The following is a 9,653-nucleotide window of genomic DNA, read 5'->3' as shown; positions in this document are numbered from 1 at the left end:
TAGATACAATCTCATGGATCCTGCACATTTTGTGCAACTAATAATCCCATAACATGAGAATTATCATTCCCTGTTTATTGACCACCTGAACCTGGCTTTGGGGGAGGAGAAATTCTCTATCAAGTCAACTTCTCCTAGTTGGGGGTGCGGGGACTGATGTTCTGATGTGGTGCCTTTGAACCTCTGTTTTTAGCCTGGCTTCCCCAGAGCACACTGTCTAAGAATCCTCCATTCGTGTGGGTAGCCCCGATAGCCAGTTTACTCTCCACTGCAGTGCTTCCAGGAAAGTAAAAGACAGAGAGAAGACAGAATTGTAGTAGGGAGAGAAAAGTGAGCTAAGAGAAGCAGGAACAGGAGAGCAAACAGTCGAGCTTCCATACTCCTAGTGAGGCCCACTCCCCCTTCTGTCCTTGGCTTGCAGGCAAGGCCTTGGCTGCCTTCCAAAGAATTTTCCTCTCTCCTCCCCCCTCCCTCCCTCCCTCTCTCCCTCTCTTGCCCAAGTTACTTTGAATGTACTTCTGCAAATTGTTACTTTAGAAAAATAATTTTTAATCAAAGGGAAAAAGAAAATCCTGTGTCATGAAAGCTACTGAAATGAAGCAGGCAGCCTTTGAGAAGCTGTCAGATCCATAAGAAAACAAAGAACTGGAAGACCCTGAAAGTGACCTGGCCAATGAAAGCAAATCATGTTCCTGATGAGAAAAATCGGGGTTACAATGACGTCAATTCAATATGATTTGAACCCCAGCCCCAACAAGAAGATTTTAGAAACTGACAAGTTGATTCTAAAATTCCTCTAGGAGACTAAACATATGTGCAGAGCCAAGAAACTTTGAAGGGAAAAAAATGAAAACAAAGAGAGGCGCTAATAGAGGCCTTGCCCTACCAGACAGTGAAGTGTCCTCTAAAGTCACAGTGACCACAGCCACGTGATAATGACAATAAACATTAATAGATCAGTGGGACACAGCAGAATAATGACTAATTCAACTGTCTTGGGAGAACTACCTGTCCATCTGGAAAAAGCTTAGTTACTTTCACCCTGCTTATGAGATTCCAGAAATATAAAACAGCTAAACATTTTCCAAAATCAACAAATAAACAAATCTGAGTGTGATGGCACATCCTGGTAATCCCAGCAGTTAGGAGACTGGGGCAGAAGGATTGGGAGTTCCAAGCCAGCCTGGACTACAATAGTGATGTCTAGACTTAAAGAAAGGAGAGAAGAAGAAGGCTAATGGAAAGGACGAGAGGAGAAAAGAGGCAGACAGACAAACTGATTTTCGAGTGTGATGCTTCAATTTACTTCTCAAAGAATGATCTTAGCTGATCCTGGTAGTACCAGCCTTTAATCCCAACTACTAGAGAGGATGCGTGGGGAAGGAAGGTTACAGTTTGAGACCAGCCTAGGCAATTTAGCAAGAGGGCCCAGCTCTAAAATAAAACGTAGGGCACCTGGAAAGATGGCTCAGTGGTTAGGGACAGTTGTTGCTCTTCCTTAGGATCCATGGTGGCGTGGTTTACAACTGCCTATAACTCCAGTTCCAGGGAATCTAATCCCTGTGTCTGGCCTCCGCAGGCAGCAAGCACACAAGTGGTGCACAGGCATTCGTGCAGGCAAGATATCATGCACATAAAATAAAAACAAATGTTAAAATGGAAAGCATGATTGGAAAGATGGCTCAGCAGAGAAAGACCTTTTTCCATAAAGCCTGGCAACCTGAGTTTGAACCCCCAGGCCCCACACGGTGGAAAGAAAAAGCAAGTTGACCTTTGACCACCATACAGCCAGCAAAACACACACCAAGATCATATTTACACAAATAAACAAATGTGACTTGGGGGAGGGGGAGGTTCAAGACAGTTTCTCTGTGGAACAGCCCTGGCTGTCCTGGGACTCTGCTGTAGGCCAGGCTGGCCTTGAACTCACAGGAGATCCTCCTGCCTCTGCCTCCCCAGTGCTGGGACTAAAGGCATGTATCACCATGATGGGCCTTAAATGTTAACTTTAAAAAAATAATAATAAGTAAAATAGAAATTAAAAGGTGGGTGGGGGGTGGATATGGTAAAGCACACACCTAGTGTGAATGAGGCACTAAATTAAATTCTTACTACTTTAAAAAGAAAAATGAATTTTAAAAAAACATAGCTTTATTAAAAAGATATGAACCCAGGCTCAGAAAAATAAATGCCATATGTTCTCATATGCAGATTTTAGCCTATAAGAGTTAAACATGTATATCGAAGAAAAGTTAAATAGGGATAAAGACCAAGAAACTAGACAGTGGCCTGTGTGGCTGGGGGAGTGGGGGCAGGGTGGGGTGATAGAAAGAGGACTTGTGACTGGGGCAGAGAAAGAGGCCCTGAGGGAGGAGAGGGGGCAAAGCAGGAGGGAAGTGGAGACTGTTACCAAGGGCCTGGAAGGAAAGCTGGGCCAGGACCTGAGACAAAGCCCTGGTATTACTTTGTAAGCTAATTTACATTTCTTTTAAAAAGAAGACCGTTTTTGAAAGATACAAAAATGCCATGGGATAGTAGTAGTGTTCCGTGATTTATTACCGTGAATGAAATTGCCTCCTCAAAGAATGCTATGACATCATGCTCTCAACTTGTAAGCACTTCTGAGTTGCAGTCCCCAGGAGTAACACGCAGCCTAAAACCAGAAACACGTAGCTGGCCCTGCCAAGCTCGTGACCAAGACTTCTCAGCATAGCAATGGATCTGGTACTCGAAAGTCACATCGTCCCTCATGTTCCTTCTCCAGGTCACCGGAGGAGAGAGCTGCTGTTGGTAGCTTCTTGCCTCCCTGGAGTACCCTGGGATGACCTCTGCAGATACTTCTAAACAAACAGGGATAAAGAAAGGTGGGACAGTCACTAGCTTAGCCTGCAGGCAATGGATATCTTCAGACCAGAATGAAAAGCCAGGTCCAGGAGAACTCAGACCTGAGAGCCTGGTCCAAAGCCTGCTTGTTTCTGATACCTTGACGCATGGCAAAGCCAGGAGGCTGCCACAGAGGAACAAAGTCATGGTTCATCTTTAGAATGTGTGCTGTTGCCCTGACCTCTCTACTTCTGATCCCATAGAAGATCAGAGGCCAAAACTTAAGAATTCTTGCAAAAATGAAGTTTTCACACAGGGGTTAGTGGTGTAGAGAGGAAAGTTAGGTGAGCTACTTGTTTTGATTCACCTGGTCTGTGCTTGGGATGGGGAGGGGACCAAGGAAAGAAGGAAAAGAAGTAAGAACACAGCTTCCACAAATAGTTTTGGTAAACACGTTTATGCTCAAGAGCAGCATTCGTGTGTAGTACACGTAGCCACAGGATTATGTGGTGAGAAGAAGCCCTTGCTCCATGAGTTACCTCACTGTGTCTCTTGGCGCTGCTACCAGGCCTGGCCACAAGAGGGTTGGGGAGGGTGCCTGAGTTTAGTAAAAATCAAATATTCGGGAGCACTGGAGGAGGTCGGGCTGAGAACTTGCGTTTGACCTTGAGCCTGGTTCCTGGAGAGACTGGGATGAACTTGAGCATTCGGAGGAAAGCCCGAGAGGCAGAGACCAGCTGTATTTGAATCAGAGAAGCTGAGGCCTGGGGAAAGCAATGGATGATACAGCACTCGCCTAGCATGTGCAGGGCCCTGGGTTGGATCCAGAGAATAGCCAGAAGAAGAGGAAGCAACAAGATAGGAATTTCCTATGGTGGTCACCCAGCTTGACAAGACTTTGCAGTTCTGCATAAACTAAACAGAGGGACCCATGGAGAGAAATGGGCCACAGTATAGGAGGGGGCAGCAGATAGAATTAACAGTGAGACCTGGGCCACAGGAAATGGAAACTCTGGAACAAAGTGAGAACATGGGGCTTGGGGACTCAGGCTGGGGAAAGGAAGCAAGTAGGGGCTTTATAAAAGTGGGGGATCTAGCACCCTACAGAACAGCTAAGAGGATTCCTTCATTCTTTGAATATTTTCTCAACCCTTGACTATGGTCAGATCCTAAGCTAATCTCAGGGTAGAGAACATAAAGGTGTGGCTCTTTCCCCAAGAACAGGCCTTGTGGGAGAAGAGTAGTCAGCCATCACTGTACAACATTCCCTGGCTTACCTTCCCATCGCTGCTGTGTCAAACGACATGAACTTAGTCACCATATTTAAAACAAGGTCAAAAGCCCCGAACAGATCTCAGGTGTCCGCAGGGCTCAGGTCCTTCGTGAAGGCTCCTGGGGAGAATCCCTGTCCTTGTACTTTCCAGAGTCAAGTGGCCGTCTGCTTCAATGGCCTGGTGCCCGTCCATCTTCACAGCCAGGAATGGTTGCCTGGGTCTTTCTCACAACACAGTGCGCTGACCTTGATTCTCCCGCTTCCCTCTTTAACATTCCTTGTGATTGTGTTGGATCCGCCAGGGTGATCGGGCATATAATCTCTCTATTGCTGGGTCAGCTGATAAGAATATGGAATTACATCTGGAATCTTCATCTTTTTTTCTCCTTGCAGTGTGATAGAATGTATTTACAGCAACTGAGGATCAGGATATCTCTGTTTACCACAAACACGAGACACAGAATATGTGCTGCAGCCAGCACCTCCTTTCCACCCATCTCAAACTAACAGAGGCCTAAAAATAAAAGTTCATAATCATGTTGGACAGCACGAAGAGACCTTGGTGCATTAAACCTACACACACACAAAAAAAAAATTCTTCAGGATGGATGGCAGATACAAAAAAAAAAAAAGGTCAGAGAAGAAAATACGCATCTCAAATATGCCTATCAGTAGATGACCCTGAGGAATGAAAACAGACTGAAGGAGTAGCACTTCCGTAAAGTGCTTGCCCGGCACACGCAAGGCCCTGAGTTCAAGTCTCACCACACAGACACAAAAGGATAAGAAATGAAAGAGTAAAAACCATCCTTTCACCGAAGGGTGGAAGAGTTCTAGAAGAAGAGCTTCTGCGGACAGGAAAGGGAAGGTGAGTTTTCAGGATGCCGCAGCAGGCACACCAAATGTCAGACATACCCACAATCCCCTTCTCCTGAAGAGCTGGTGGCCTATAATGGGAGCCAGGGCCGTGAAATCACAGGTGGAAAGAAGGACAGTGCTGGTGGCTAGTGATACCTTGGAGGAGAAGAGAGATTACTTTCTTTTAAAAACCCAAGGAAACTCACTCAGTACGGAACCCACACTTGCAAGACAATTGCATCAGACTGTAGCAAGTGCCCTAGATTGCCTCATAGCCATTCTCCAAGGCAGGTACAGAGAAGACAAAGACTCAGAGAACTTCAGATCTAAGAGGCTGCCAATCATAAGTACCAGGCAAAGAGAGTAAAACCTTTCAATTTTGTTTTGTTTTTGAAACGGGGTCTCCTTATGTGGCCCTGGCTGGCTTGGAACTCATCGTATAGTCCAAGCCAGTCTTGAACTCATAGAGATTAGCCTGCTTCTACTTCCTGAAAGTCAGTGTTTTAAAAACCCAACAGCTAGGTGGTGGTGGTGCACATCTTTAATCCCAGCACTCAGGAGGCCGAGCCAGGCAGATAGGTCTCTGTGAGTTCGAGGCCAGCCTGGTCTACAGATTGAGATCCAGGATAGGCACCAAAACTACACAGAGAAACCCTGTCTTGAAAAATAAATAAATAAAAATAAAAACCCCAACATACCAAAGGACCCTTGTAAAATTGCTTATTGGATAAGAATACAACTTTAGCCAGCAGTGGTGGTACACGCTTTTAATCCCAGCACTCAAGAGGCAGAGGCTAGCAGATCTCTGAGTTCAAGGCCAGCATGGTCTACGGAGCGAGTTCCAGGACAGTCAGGGCTACACAAAGAAACCCTATCTCAAAAAAACAAAACAAAACAAAACAAAAAAGAATAGGACTTTAGAGTGTCCTACAATCATGAAGGATGTCACTCACTGAGAAGCACACATGTGATTAGCAAATAATAGGCATTCACTAGAATGACTTCAAGAGCACATTGAGAATGTGTGTGACCCAGAAGGTAGAATGTTAATCCCACCAACCCAAATCATCATTGTGGCCAAATTAAAGCAAGCTTTTTTATTCGTGTACATGAGATGTCTCCCCCTAAGGCAGGGTTCAAAGAGATCAGTTGGGTTTTTTTTGGGGGGTGGGGGCTCAGGAGTAGGGAGTTTACAAATGGGGAATTGGGCAGGCAAATAGACAGAGTTACAGAAGCAGAACATAAGCATAACAAGTTGGTCATAACAACTTCCTGAAACAAAAGCATGGTTGCTGTTTCCTGGAACAGGCAGTACAGATCCATTTGTAGTTGAGGTCACAGGTGGGGCTTAGCCCAATCCCTGAGAAAGAGAGATTTGATCATAAACAGGAATGAACCTAGTGTGTCTTTACTATAAGATGGTTTTCAAGCCTAAGATGGAGGCAGGCTGGTTCATCAGGAGCTCACACATTTTCTTAGAACATGCACCACACAAAATATGGATGGTGTTTGCTTTAAAAATTAAAATAACAAGACCAGCAGGACGGATTAGTGGCGCAAGGCTCTTGCCACCAAGCCTAATGATGCAAGTTCCATCCCTGGGCCAACTCGGTGGAAAGAATTGATTCCCAAAGGTCTTCCATATATGTGCTGTGGAATGAATACACATATACAAATTAAATAAATGCAATTTAAAAATTGGAACTCACTATAAGACTAGGGTGGCCTGGAACTCACAGAGATCCTTTAGCCTCTACCTTCCAAGTAGAATAAAGGAATAAAGGCAGGAACTACCATTCCCAGACCATATATATATTTTAATTCTGGGGATCAACTAAAACTTTGGATGTCACCTAAAATAGAAAATGGGAGGAAATATGAATCAAACAAGTGAAAAAAGAAAGTATCCCAAATTTCAAACCAAAAATGTGGAAATTCAGTTTGAAAGGTGGTGTGGAATATTACTTTAACTATGTAAAGGTATGTTACATTTGTTTATGCTACATTTGCTTAATTATGTAAAGATGTGTTGCTGTTTTACCTTGCCTGCCTAAGGCACCTGACTGGTCTAATAAAATGCCGAATAGCTAATAGCTAGGCAGTAAAGGGATAGGCAGGGCTGGCAGAGAGAAAGAATAAGGAGGAGGAGAAATCTAGGGTCAGGAGAAGAAAGAATGAGGGAGAAAGGGAGAGAAACCCAGGGCCAGCCAGGCAGCCTCCAGCCAGATACAAGAAGCAGGAAATGTAGGACATACAGAAGGAAAGAAAGATAAAAGGCCCCGAGTGAAAATATAGATGAAGAGAAACAGGTTAAATGAACTTACAAGAGCTAGTGGGACAAGCATAAGATAAGGCCGAACATTCATAACTAATATTAAGTCTCTGCGTCATGATTTGGGAGCTGATTGATGGCTTGAAAAAAAAAAAAGCCTGCTACAGAAAGGGCCCAGGAAAGGCCAACCAGGGTGTTTGTACAATTAACATATAACTCTGTTATGACGTAATAACAAGCACTACAATAAAAAGGACCCCCCCAAAAAAAAAATCAAGCTAGGAAAGAAAAGTCCTAAATGAAATCACCAAGGAGTGAGAATAAGAACTGGCATCAAGTCTCTGAAAAAGAGAAAGTACAAGAAGAAATGGAAAAAAAACCTGCAATGTTTAGAGGAACCTCATATTAACTAGAGAATGAAAGACTTCTTCAGGAGGCTTATCACCCACAGAAGCACTCTGGAACAAAGACAGGGAGACATCAGCAGAAGAAAATGAACCCACGAGACCCAGTGAGAAGCAAACCGCAACATGAGCAGAACTGATAACTTTGTTCAAACTTCAGCATAAGACAAGATTGTACAAAATAGGCAGAAACGTGGGGGAAGAAAAGGAAGAAAGGAAACCTAACATGGATACACCAATTCAGATCAAAAGTTATCCGGGTTCAGGATGTTCTCATCAGCAGACACAAATACTTCTGTCTCTTCAGTAAGTAGGAGGGGAACTTGGTTTGGAGGGATACACAGACTTGTGAACTTCTGGAGTTCGAATCTTGCCTCTACCACTTTCCAGGGATATGACCCTGGGTACATTTAGTCACCTTATGCCTGACCCCCATGTGTACAGTGGGCAGGCACCAGTGCCTGCTGTGTGTAGTTGTTATGAGCCTTTAGCTGTAACCTAAGCACATAGTGCTGTAGATAGCTGGTGTGTGGATAACAAAATTAGCAAGAGGAGTTGATTTCTTGGGGAAAGGGTTGTGATTACTTAAGGGGAAGGAAGGCAACAGCAACACCATAAAACAAAGCTAAAGAAAACTCAAAAGAGCATGTGAGATGGCTTATGAGGTAAAGCTACCTGCTGCCAAGCCTGATAACCTGAGTTCAATCCCTGGAACCCACATGGTGCAAAGAAAAACTCACTCCAAGTTGTCTTCTGACAACCACACGTACACTGTGGCATGGACACACACACACACACACACACACACACACACACACACACACACTCAACAAAATGAAATGACCAGGATTTGTATCCATGAAATTTGGAGGACTGTGTTTGGGTGCTGTCTTAGTTTGTCCCTGTTGCTAAAACAAAATGCCTGATATAGGGCTGATTTTGAATGACAGAGACCGGACTGGGGACGTCGCTGAGTGGTAGCATACATCTAGCATGTGAAAAATTCCAACATCACAATTCTAGAGGCTGGAAAGTACAAGTTCATGGCACCGATGGATTCAATACCCAGTGAGGGCACATACTCTGCTGCACAGGTGGCGCCTTGTTACGGAATCTTCATGTGGTTGAAGGAAGTTTGTAAACTTGTTCCCTCACACACGGTTGTGGGGCTGCTAATCACTTCTATGAGGGCTCTGCCTAACCTAACCTGGAAGTGTGTGTGTGGGGGTGTCTCCATAACCTGATCACCTCTCATCTCTTTTGGTTGTTTATTTGATTTTGTTTTTTGGTGGCCCTTACCTACAATGTCAGCACAGGAGACTGAGGCAGGAGAATCATTAAGATCGGCTTGGACTACTCAAGATCGGCTTGGACTACGCAGTGAGATCCTGTCCAGAAAAAAAAGAGGGCCAGGAGGCCGAGGAGATGGCTTAACAGATAAAGTGTTTGCTGTACACACATGAGGAGCTGAATCGATGCCCAGCATCCATGTAAAAGGCCGGTGTGGTGGCTTAACATTTATAATCTCAGCATTAGGGGTCACAGGATAGGTGGATCCTGTGTTCATGCATGTATGACAGAGAAAGGGGGAAATTCACAATGAATAAATTGGCTCTTTAAAACTAACACATTTGCCATTGTGGAAGTTCATTTGTTTATTGCGCTCTTTGTTTTCCTGGCTTTGCCTCGGACGTGTAAAAACTTTGGCCATCAGACAGCTGGTCTAGTGGAGGGTCCTGTAGCCCTGAGTAGAGTGTCCCCAGCCCTCAGGGCTCTTCTACCTCCATGTGACAGGGGTTGTCTAGATGTACAGTGACCTGGAAGGTCCCAGCAGGAAGACGAAGGAGTTGAAGGGTCTTAAAAGTCCCCAGGGAAAGTCCTGGGTGTTGGGGCAGGGAAGCCTGGCCAGGTATCAGGCAGAGAACAAAAGAATATAGGCAACCTCGAGAAAAAGCTCCCAGATCCTACTGGCAGCCTCCTAGGGTGAACAAACCAAGCCTGGGGCTTGTGTGGGGAGCCTGTA

This window comes from Onychomys torridus, chromosome 23 (assembly GCF_903995425.1).
Source record: "Onychomys torridus chromosome 23, mOncTor1.1, whole genome shotgun sequence".
Classification (NCBI taxonomy): domain Eukaryota; kingdom Metazoa; phylum Chordata; class Mammalia; order Rodentia; family Cricetidae; genus Onychomys; species Onychomys torridus.
This window is presented reverse-complemented; position numbering follows the sequence as displayed.